Source organism: Oncorhynchus mykiss, chromosome 3, assembly GCF_057628025.1.
Source record: "Oncorhynchus mykiss isolate SJ-2025 chromosome 3, ASM5762802v1, whole genome shotgun sequence".
In the NCBI taxonomy this organism is placed as follows: domain Eukaryota; kingdom Metazoa; phylum Chordata; class Actinopteri; order Salmoniformes; family Salmonidae; genus Oncorhynchus; species Oncorhynchus mykiss.
The window spans coordinates 63,948,552-63,961,142 of record NC_143024.1 but is presented as its reverse complement, the minus strand read 5'-3'; the positions used below and the strand labels follow the sequence as shown (position 1 = coordinate 63,961,142).

Sequence of the window (12,591 nt, the reverse complement as noted above, 5' to 3'; positions counted from 1 at the left end):
GAAAAGCCAAATACTTATAAATCTGTATTTGTAAATACCCCTTACAGTTCAATATTATGGTCATGGGGAAAAACAATCATAATCAAAGGAGGATTTTATTGATATTTATGTCAAACTAACACACTGAGAGATTATTTTCTTAACAATGCAATGCTTTCTGATTAACCTCCAACTGAACCCCACCATGAATATAACTCAAGGCCTGATCTTGAGTAATCCAATACTTGAGAAATGTATGTTAAGAAATACTTGTGAATCTGTACAGTATGAGAGGTAAGAATGTGGTTAGAGAGAGAAGTAGTAGCATTTTTGGACATGTATTGCTCAGGGATACACTTTTTTAAGCTCACTGGGCCTGTTATTTTTTCAGAAATGTTAAAAAGTAAGAAACATTTTAATATCACATTAATATACCACAAGACGTAGTCATGAACACAGATCCAGCTAAGTGTTTTGCACTGGTTTAGCATCACTCTTAATTGCTTGGAAATTTACAGAGTTCACAATAAGGTTACGCCAGGAACGTAATATCGTTCTCACACGCTAAGTATGACACTCTGTCAATCACCATATTCTTATTGGCAGACTCGATAGCCTTGGTTTCTCAAATGATTGCCTCGCCTGGTTTACCAACTACTTCTCTGATAGAGTTCAGTGTATCAAATCGGAGGGCCTGTTGTCTGGACCTCTGGCAGTCTCTATGGGGGTGACACAGGGTTCAATCCTCGGGCCGACTCTCTTCTCTGTATACATCAATGTTGTTGCTCTTGCTGCTGGTAATTCTCTGGTACACCTCTATGCAGACGACACCATTCTGTATACTTTTTCTGTATACCCCTCTTTGGATACTGTGTTAACTAACCTCCAGACGAGCTTCAATGCCATACAACTCTCCTTCCGTGGCCTCCAACTGCTCTTAAACGCAAGAAAAACTAAATGCATGCTATTCAACCGATCACTGCCCGCACCTGCTCGCCCGTCCAGCATCACTACTCTGGACGGCTCTGACTTAGAATGCGTGGACAACTACAAATACATAGGTGTCTGGTTAGACTGTAAACTCTCCCTCCAGATTCAGATTAAGCATCCCCAATCCAAAATTAAATCTAGAATTGGCTTCCTATTTCACAACAAAGCTTCCTTCACTCATGCTGCCAAACATACTGTCGTAAAACTGACCATCCTACCGATCCTCGACTTCGGTGATGTCATCTATAAAATAACCTCTAACACTCTACTCAGCAAATTGGATGCAGTCTATCACAGTGCCATCCGTTTTGTCACCAAAGCCCCATACACTACCCACCATTGCGACCTGTACGCTCTCATTGGTTGGCCCTCGCTTCATACTCATCGCAAACCCACTGGCTACAGGTTATCTACAAGTCTCTGCTAGGTAAAGCCCCGCCTTATCTCAGCCCACTGGTCACCATAGCAGCACCCACATGTAGCATGCGCTCCAGCAGGTATATCTCACTGGTCACCCCCAAAGCCAATTCCTCCTTTGTTCGTCTTTCCTTCCAGTTATCTGCTGCCAATGACTGGAACGAACTGTAAAAATCTCTGAAGCTGGAGACTCATATCTCCCTCACTAGCTTTAAGCACCAGCTGTCAGAGCAGCTCACAGATCACTGCACCTGTACATAGCCCATCTGTAAACAGCCCATCTATCTACCTACCTCATCCCCATAAAGTATTTATTCATTTATTTATTTATCTTGCTCCTTTGCACCCCAGTATCTCTACTTGCACATTCATCTTCTGCACATCTACTATTCCAGTGTTTAATTGCTATAATGTAATTACTTCGCCACCATGGCCTATTTATTGCCTTACCTCCCTTATCTTACCTCATTTTCACTCACTGTTTATGGACTTATTGTTTTATTTTGTTCTACTGTGTTATTGACTATGTTTTGTTTATTCCATGTGTAACTCTGTGCTGTTGTATGTGTTGAATTGCTATGCTTTATCTTGGCCAGGTCGCAGTTGCAAATGAGAACTTGTTCTCAACTAGCCTACCTGGTTAAATAAAGGTGAAATAAAGGTGAAATAAATAAATACCATTAAAAAATATCATCCCACTAACCCCAAAAACACTTTGTGACCATGTAAAAGCTTTAATTATATGGGTGATTCTACAGAAGTGGTGCCAAATGCAGTTCCAAGGCAATAAAAAGCATATTGTTCAAGGTCATGGTTTATATACAGTACCTATTTCTATTGAGGTGACTGTCCCAAACCCTAACTCATAAACTTTGTTTGAAAATAAGCATTTTCTTTCAAAATAAAATCTTGAGTTGTCCTATTATTACATTGAAAGATCTAATTGTTAGTTTTGTTTATATTTTTTACATATTTCTCCCCAAAAAATGCTGTACCACCTTTTGATGTCACTACTGAAACAGACATATTAAAAGACTGTAGAATGAATGCGCCTTAAGCCACACTCCTACAAATATCACCAGGTGATGGGATTGCTGCGCTTTCAAGCATGGCCACATGGTGAGTACGATTTATGATTTTATTCGGATTATAGCTGTTGAAAAAGCAGCAGCAATTCTTCCTGGGGCCCACTCAAAACAATGAACATGACAAAATACACAAAACTAATAGACAAGAACAGCAACACACATTTAAACTAAGAACACTACGACTAAAGAACAATACGACTAAAGTATCTTAGGTTTTATAGTAAACATTCCCATTGAGGCAGGTTTCCAGAGAAGTGACACAAAACTCTGTGATTTAAAAAAAACATTAAGAAAGAAATATTTAAGAAAAATGAATACATTATTATTACTAATCTCAAACATTCAAGTGCTTTGTCATGTAGACACTTTTAGGCTGTTGCAACAAAATATACAACTGAACAATCATGTGTGTGCGTGTGGGTGTCCAGTGTCTGTGTTGTTCCTTGCGGTGTTGTTTTATCTGTTTTTAAAACAGATATGTATTTAAATGTATTGCTTGCCTGAGTTACCTGAGGTGGAACAGAATTCCATGTAGTCATTGCACAGTACTATGTGTCTCACAGCCTCTGCTATGGACTTGGGACTGTGAAGACACCCCTTGATTGCTTGATTTGTGGGGTATGTATGGGTTTTTGAGCTGTGTGTTAACTGGCTGAACAGACAATTTGGTACTTTAAGCATGTCAACATATCTTACAAAGACCAGCAGTGATGCATTAATGTCTCCTCAAATGAATCAGGAGAAACTGACATGCATGTTACTGACACTGGCCCTCCATGTACATTTGAGGGCCAGAGGTGCTGCTCTGTTCTAGGCCAGCTGCAGCTTTTCTAGTTCTTTTTTGCCACACCTGACAAATACAACTGGACAATAGTCAAGATGCGACAAAACCAGAGCTTGTAGGACTTGTTTGGTCGACTATGGTGTCTCTTTATCACAGACATACCCATTCCTCCTCCCACAACAATATAATCTATATCCTTTGACCATGACAGTTTACAATCGAATACAACGCCAATAATTTTAGTCTCTTCTACTACTTCAACAGTTACAGTGTTCATTACCAGATTCAGCTGAGGTACAGTACTTAGGGAGTGATTTGTACCAAATAAAAATCTAATCAGATTAAGTTGTATTTGTCACATGCGCTGAATACAACGGGTGTAGAAATTAGTGAAATGCTTACTTAGAAGCCTTTAACCAACAATCTAGCTTTAAGAAAAAACAAGTGTTAAAGTATTTACAAAAATAAACTTAAGTAAAAAAAAGAATAAAAAAGAATAAAAAAAGAAGAATAAAAAAATAACAAATAATTTAGGAGCAACAATAAAATAACAGTTGCGAGGCTATATACAGGGGGTACCGATACAGAGTCAATGTGCGGGGGGTAGAAGCTGTTTAGAAGCCATTTGGACCTAGACTTCGCTCTCCGGTACCGCTTGCCGTGTGATAGCAGAGAGAACAGTCTACGAAAATGGTGGCTGGAGTCTTTGGGAATTTTCAGGGCCTTCCTCTGACACCACCTGGTATAGAGGTCCTAGATGGCAGGAAGCTTGGCCCCAGTGATGTACTGGGCCGTACGCACTACCCTCTGTAGTGCCTTGCGTTCGGAGGCTGAGCAGTTCCCATACCAGATGGTGATGCAACCAGCACCATCTCGATGGTGCAGCTGTAGACCTTTTGTGGATGTGAGGACCCATGCAAAATCTTTTCAGTTTCCTGATGGGGAGTCGGTGTTGTCTTGCTCTCTTCACGACTGTCTTGGCATGTTTGGACCATGTTAGTTTGTTGGTGATGTGGACACGAAGAAACTTGAAGCTCTTAACCTGCTCCACTACAGCGACGTCGATGAGAATGGGGGCGTATTCAGTCCTCCTTTTCCTGTAGCCCACAATCATCTCTTTTGTCTTGATCATGTTGAGGGAGAGGTTGTTATCCTGGCACCACATGGCCAGGTCTCTGACCTCCTCCCTATAGGCTGTCTCATCATAGCCGATGATCAGGCCTACCACTGTTGTGTCGTCGGTAAACTTAATGATGGTGTTGGAGTCTTGCTTGGACATGCAGTCATGGGTGAACAGGGAGAACAGGAGTGGACTGAGCATGCACCCCTGAGGGGCCCCCAGCTTGAGGATCAGCGTGGCAGATGTGTTGTTACCTGCCCGTACCACATGGGAGTGGCCCGTTGGGAAGTCCAGGATTCAGTTGCAGAAGGAGGTGTTGAGTCCCAGGGTCCTTATCTTAGTGATGAGCTTTGAGGGAACTATGGTGTTGAACGATGAGCTGTAGTCAATGAATAGCATTCTCATGTGTGTGTTCCTTTTGTCCATGTGGGAAAGGGCAGTGTGGAGTGCAATGGAGATTGCAACATCTGTGAATCTGTTGCGGCGGTATGCAAATTGGAGTGGGTCTAGGGTTTCTGGGATAATGGTGTTGATGTGAGCCATGACCAGCCTTTCAAAGCACTTCAGGGCTACAGACATGAGTGCTACGGGTGTGTAGTCCTTTAGGCAGGTTACCTTGGTGTTCTTGGGCACAGGGACTATGGTGATCTGCTTGAAACATGTTGGTATTACAGACTCAGTCAGGGACAGGTTGAAAATGTCAGTGAAGATACTTGCAGGTTGGTCAGCGCATGCTCAGAGTACACGTCCTGGTAAAGGTCTTACTCACATTGACTACGGAGAGCATGTTCACAGAGTCGTCCGGAACAGTTGATGCTCTCATGCATGCTTCAGTGTTGCTTGCCTCGAAGCGAGTATAGAAGTTATTTAGCTCGTCTGGTAGGCTCGTGTCACTGGGCAGCTCGCAGCTTTACTTCCGTTTGTAGTCCGCAATAGTTTGCAAGCTCTACCACATCTGACGAGCGTCAGAGCCGGTGTTATACGATTCAATCTTCGTCATGTACTGACGCTTTGATGGTTCATCGGAGGGCATAGCGGATTTCTTATAAGCATCCTGGTTAGAGTCCCGCTCCTTGAAAGCGGCAGCTCTACCCTTTAGCTCAGTGTGGACATTGCCTGTCATCCGTGGCTTCTGGTTGGGGTATATAGAACATGTAATTTGTGGAATTCCACAAGGGAGATGTCTTGGGCCTTTACTGTTGGTTTTAGATAGTGTATGTTCAGTACTAGTTTATTCCTAGCCACCCCTTCCAAATCTGAATGCAACTCTTTGTAAGTGGTTGCAGTGATTTCACTAGCTGTGGGTGCTGACATGTATAGTGTTGAATCATCTATGTACCTAGACACACAGGCTGTGTTTAATGTTAGCGTTAGACTATTAGTAAAAATAGAGAACAGTAAAGGGCCAAGACATCTCCCTTGTGGAATACCACACTTTATTTGTTCTGTTAGATCAGTGGTCACAAACCTTTTCTGAGTCAAGATCACCTTCACAGTCAAAAAGCAAGACAAGATCTACCACTCATATTTATTTTTAAACATGTTTTAAAAAATGTAAGCCTATAGAACATTAACCTAATAAAAATAGTTATGTAGGAATGAGGTTTGTGTAGTAGGCCTAATACATTAACACTGCATATTGGCTATACAGTATGCTTGTCCTGATGGTACCTGCATCTGATGGTCAGTCTCAGCAGAGGGAGGGAGAGAGCAGCAGAGGGTCCACCACTCACGGTCCCTGCTCTCTCCTTTCCTCTGGTGAGACTGACAAGAGAGAGGGGACCTGAATATGAAATTTGAGTCGCACTAAATCCACCTCAAGCACAAGTTAACGGTGTTCCTATGACCTAGGAAAGTGAAATATTCCTTAATATTAAAATAGACACGAGGAACTGATAATAATGTTAACACAGCTGCAGCACGAGTGGAAGTAGGGAGAAGCACATTTTATATTTGGGAAAATGCTGAATAAAAACTTAAACATGAACTCACTCGTAAAAACGGTAGCTCCTTGCTGAATTATTTGACAGTCTCTCTCTGGTCATGGTCTTAAAAGTTATGAAATCTCATGTAGGCTAGTATCAAACTTCGCTGTGGGGTTGTGGAAGCTGATTTGAGCTCTCTGATTGGCAAGCGCATGTGGCACATTTGATTTAGCCAGATCTTCCTGGTCCGCCGGGTAGGTGGAGTTTGTCCCTTCAGACAAATTAACTGGTTTAAAATGGGAACACTTATCCTACCCGGTGTGCAGGGCTTCTGAATCATGTAAACCTATCACCAACAGCGCAAGGCAAAAACATAACAAAAATAGAAGAGCAAGCCTTTATTGTTGGCTTTTCTATAGACATTTTTGGTGATGGACTAGGTATGACTTGAAGATCGACCAGCCGATCGCAATCAACCGTTTGGTTATCACTGTATTAGATAGATAGCTCTCTATCCATGATATGGCAGATGATGTGAAGCCACAACACATACATTCTTTCCAGGGCTGCACTGAAATTTTACAACACAGCTTCCACAATCTTCTTATTACAATTTTCTTTCAGCCAACCAACAGTCATTTCTGCAATAAATGTTGAGTGTCCGCCCCTATAAAAGTGCGTTGTTAATAGAGATAGCATTGTATCTGGTCAAACAATCTTTTTCAATCAGTTTGCTGAAAACTGGCAGCAAGCTGATTGATCAGCTGCTAGAGCCAGCAAAGGGAGATTTACAATTTTTGGGAGGCAGAATAACTTTAGCTTCCCTCCAGGTCTATGGACAAACATTTTTCTACATGATCAGAGGAGTGGCCTGCTCCCATCCTCAGTAGCTTTCCATCTAGGTTGTCAATACCAGGTGGTTTCTAATTATTGATGGACTACAATACTTTTCCCACTTCTCCCACACTTAACTTAACTAAAAGTTACAATGATTTTCTGTCATTATTAAGTATTTTATGCATTAATATGATGGCTCGCATTTCCTGCCTAAGTTGGCCCACTTTGCCAATAAAATAATTGGCAATGTAAACAGGTTTTGTGATAAATAATCCATCTGATTCAATGAAAGATGGAGTTAAATTAGTCCTTCTGCCCTTAACTTCATTTAAAGTACCCCCCCAAAAAATTCCCTCATACTTTATATAATTTATCTTAGTTTCATATTACAATTTCTTCTTCTTTTTGTTCACTTTAGTCATATAATTTATCAATTTACAATATGTCTGCCAATCAGACGTGCAGATAGACTTAATTGTCACTCCTTTTGATTAATTTCTCTCTACTATACAGTTTTTGAATTCCTCATCAGTCCAGGGAGCCTATTCAGTACTTTTTAATGTAAAAAAAAAATCACTTTATCTAATAAATCACTGTGTGTGTTTATTGTTTTCATATACTGCAAAAATAAAAAATATATATAATTTATTTCCCTGAGCCTCTTTGTTTTTCATTGTTGAAAGTACATAAAGAAAGCAGACTGCAATGAAAGCTTGTTGCCATTCTTCATAAATGGTTAGTTATCTACATAACATATAAACAGAACGTAAACAAGGTCATAATGAAAGTCCAAATCATGGCATGGAAGGATATTTTCAAGTTGTTGTTTTACAGCTCAAGATATGAGAGGTACAACTCAGTAAAGGGTATTTCTATACGGATCCTTACAAAATAAGGAACAGGCAACTCCGCGATGCTGGCTATCTAGGCAGAGTTGCAAAAAAAAGCCATATCTCAGACTGGCCAATAAAAGGAAAAGATTAAGATGGACAAAATAATACAAACACTAGACAGAGGAACTAGAAGGCCAGCGTCCCGGAGTCGCCTCTTTACTGTTGATGTTGGGACTGGTGTTTTGCGGGTACTATTTAATGAAGCTACCGTTTGAGGACTTGAGAGGCTTCTGTTTCTCAAACTAGACACGCTGATGTATTTGTCCTCATGCTCAGTTGTGCACCGGGGCCTCCCACTCCTCTTTCTATTCTGGTTAGTTCTGGTTAGTTAGACAGTTTCCTCTGTTAGACAGTTTCCTCTGTTCTGTGAAGGGAGCAGTACATAGCTTTGTACGAGATCTTCAGTTTCTTGGCAATTTCTCACATGGAATAGCCTTCAATTAATTTTTTGTTTCTGGCCTTTTTGAGCCTTTGATCGAACCCACAAATGCCAAAATACAGTCCTCCTGTCCCCTCAGTCTTAGCTAGCTAAAGTTTTACTGAATCTAAAGTCAATCTGGCGACGTCATAATGATGACAAAAGGCTTTCCTACTAATGACTTGCCTCCTTTAGAAATGTAATTGTGTTACATAATGTACTTTTATTTCGTCCCTCAATGAGCCATTGTTTACAGACAGGTGTGGACGAAGCAAAATGCACTTTAGACGAAATCGTTGCATTGTACTAGAATGTTAATTCGGACATCGGTCCTCAAGAGAACGTTCAAAACAATATTGTGCGAAGTGTGAAATCTAGCATGTCCTTTACTTTTGATAATAGAAAAAGGGCTATCTAGAAACTTACTTCATGAATGGTTTCTGCTGCTGCCGGTTTCAAGATCCACGAGACACAACCTTGATGGAGCTGCTGTGAAATCCATGTGTGAACCTAGCCTGATTTGCAATGCAGTCCGATGCGAAGTGTGCTGTGTATGCAAATGTTCTATGGTACTGGATTATTACAAATAAATGGAATCCAAATCCAACAAAATTATTGATCGCTACTGCACAGTTTCTCTTGCTTTTGCTCTTTGCTTTAAAGTAGAAAGTAGGCCAAACTTCAGAAATATTACTTTGCAAGCTATTACCTAAAAGCACGCTGCTATCAATGAGCAATGGAATGTCAATATGACTTGGCAGGGCCAGCAGCAGTGTAGCAGGATATGTACAAATCAAGGGTGAACTATCATTGGTCTATTACAATCAGACCACTGGGTGATGTTATGCGGCGGGCCAAAACACCAACACACTTGAACAGGCTGAAATTCCAGGTGTTTTTTTAAACAAAAAGAGTTATCATAATTTTCACAATTTCAGAGTGTTATTTCGACCTCATAGTGTGGAAATACATATATTTTTAAAACAGGAAATCACGTTTTTTGGCTGGACTGGACCTTTAACAGTTTTCATAGTCTTTGGTTTACAAAACATAGGCAACCCAGTTTGAAAAAGACAATGATCTCTGATCATTGGCTGATTACTCCCAACCCATAGGAATCCTCACCCAGTTGACTACTTTAAAATGGTAGAAGCCCTCAATGGCAATGTCTATACTAAAATGAGTTATATGCATCGAGAGTCCTACATTTATCTATTTGATTGACACTTAACACTGAAACGCCTGTAGGTAAAGTGATGATTTAAACATCTTACAATGTAATTAATTAGATGTATAAGTCATTTAATCAATCAACAGGTTTCAGATTCATCCAATCAACATTCAATATTTTACAGAGAACAATAGAGATATTTCTCTAAATTGAATTGAAAGGTTTTGAAAATCATGTTTTTAATATTTTGTTAATTTGGTATGCAAATACTTGTTCTGATATTACTCTTTAACAGAAAGTGAATCAAAATGATCACTACTGTGCATGGTTCTCCCTTTACTGCAACTTTTTCACTATATTTTTCGATAGTGACAGATTTTGTGGGGTGGTAAATAATTCTAACTATTTCAAATATGCAATGCAAACAAAGTGTGTCAGTAGTATATACTGTATATCTATTACCTGACATATGGAAGACGTGTGTTGAAAGTTGGGGGACATTAGGATACAAATGTGTATTTATTTTCGAAACCGAATTTGACCCACTTCTGTGGAATGACCCATATATATGGATGATGGGGGATGGAGCATGGGGGATTGTAAATATATAAAAACATCATAAACAATCTTTCACCTAGCCCCTCTGGTAATCATGTTCTTTGTGCTGTTGCCGTGGGAGTGGCCCAATTGATGGTCAGATGTTATTGTTCACATTCATCACGTCCTGCCAACCTGGGTACAGAGGCAAGCTGGGCTGGAGGATCCCTTTGCCTGACAACTGGGGAGAATAAAGCAGCACAGCAAGTTAATAAATCCTCCTGGAGTTGATTGATCCACCGGTGTGTCAATCTAAGTAACATCATTAAAAAAATCCCCATCAAAATGCGTCAGTTTAAGCTAGAGATACAGTATCTGGGTCTCCATCCACCGCATCCGCCGATGTCGCACTTCTGCATCTGCGGTGAAAGGTGGCAAAGCTAGAGTGGTATTTGTCAGAGCATGACACATTACAAAAATCGGTCTTCTCAAGAAAACGTCTGTAGTGTCGATAAGGTTTGACCTACAAAACTTATGAGACTCTCACGAACACGATGGTCGTCACGGGACTAAAATAATGAATGGAAGTATGAAGGTAGGCTTAGACTTTTAAGGCTTAGACTTTTAAGAATTTTAACAGCACAGTGATTGAACTTCAAGGGAAGCACATGTCAAATTAGTTGGTGTGGGTGTGGAAGTAAAAAAGTAACCATTCACTTTTCTCTTTTATCAATTTAACCTGATATGTGACCTTCAAATAAACGACCAGGAGATGCCCGCGATAGAGGCCCTTCTTTAAAACATTTTTTTTTTCTTATCAGCTGGAGACCAACAATGGCAACCCTTATTCCCAAAAGGAAGAAGAAGGAAAAGACGGTTATATAGTAATCTGAACAAATTTCCAAAGGATTGTCCCTGTGTCATTTGTAAGCTATAACCCATTATAAAACATGGCCTCAGGGACTGAAAGGTTGGAGCCTTGGATTGTTATTCATGCATCCATCTTCTAGATGTTGATGTTAAATTCTGCTGCTTGGTGGTTCATTGGGGGACATGCCGTGCATATCCATGCAGAGACAAATTCCAATTACGTCCAATCATGTTTTGCAAATCATTTATCAGAATAATGGTAGGGCCATAATCGTGATATGGCTCCAACCTCATTCCAGTAAGTTATTCTACCGTCACCTTACAATTTGAAAGGGGTTGATGCTTTGTTTACTTGGAAAGCCACTCTTGTCACAGCCTGTCTCTCACCCTGCAACACCTCCCAGTAAAGCCATAACCAATGCTCAATCACACCTCTGCCTGTCCTGAGGCAACATCTGGCATTCAAGGACCAGGGAGATGGATGCCGCTTGCAGGCCTCTCTGAATACATTCCCTGGCTCTATCCCTTGCTGTGTGGTGAAGGTTATGGATTTGCATCGAAACACCGGGGTTAGTCGCAGACAGAATGCTACTCTAGAACTGTTAAGAGCTCTATCTACTTAATCTGTGTGGGATTCTTGGAACCTAACAACCATGACACAAAAAAAATTGAGGCACATTCAATTGAATCTAGGGCTTGGAAAAATAATGTTATGTAATACTTTTTTCTTAAAGGACACAGTATGTAATTGAACTGTTGATAGTATGTGATAGAGCTATTTATATATTCATCCATATGGGAGGCCTGGGTTTCGTGATGTCTCGATGCAAGGCCAGACAAATGAACAGTGACAGTCGGAAGGAAATGACCTTGCCCTTCCATTTTGTAAGACAATTGTGTGGATGCACTGTCCAGCAACTCCCAATCATGCTGCCTCGTCAATGTCATATTGATATACTCACGGAATAATGACTGGCATAGTTGATCGGAATGGAAATAGTCTGACTCGGCGGACAAGCAATGCATAGTATACTAATGAGATCTTCTCATTAGCAAGACAGATTTACATAGGTTTAGCTACATAGATTATAATAGAGCTCTCCTTACTAATTTATACATTAGGGCCGTTCTCATAGAATACCTGAAAGCAAAACACCAATAGACATATTCAATGTTGTTTATGAGTGTTGAAAAGCCTACAATTCACCCTCCTTTATCCCTTGTGGAGTCCTCGCAGATTCTGATTTTAAAAAGAATGACCTGAATTTGTGGGCGAAAATGAATGCTGGAGGTGTACACTGACTCTACTAAAGAGGATATTAAAGGCACATGTATTTGAAGTGGCATCTTTGACATTGTTCAGAGGACCAGGTGCTAGCATTATTCATGTACATCTGTCATTATCCCACCCAAGGTCCCTGCACCACACTCTCCCGACAAGCTAACTACAGATCCAGGTCATAAAAACAGACTCACATTGCCTCATGTTTTAACTACAGTGTGAGACATTGTACAGTATAACACTGCGAATTGAAACTTAGAACTGAAAAGGTTGAGAAGTG

The 12,591-nt window shown here is 40.5% G+C and overlaps 1 long non-coding RNA gene across 2 annotated transcripts in view; it reads right to left on the bottom strand.

Moving 5' to 3' along the window:
- The window catches only part of LOC149984642 (uncharacterized), a 90,680-nt gene extending 81,475 nt beyond the window's left edge, over window positions 1-9,205 (bottom strand). For both annotated transcript variants that reach the window (XR_016494969.1, XR_016494970.1), the window contains exon 1: window positions 8,878-9,205. This is a non-coding gene — a long non-coding RNA (uncharacterized LOC149984642). The remainder of the gene's footprint in view (window positions 1-8,877) is intronic.
- Window positions 9,206-12,591: the final 3,386 nt, after the last annotated feature.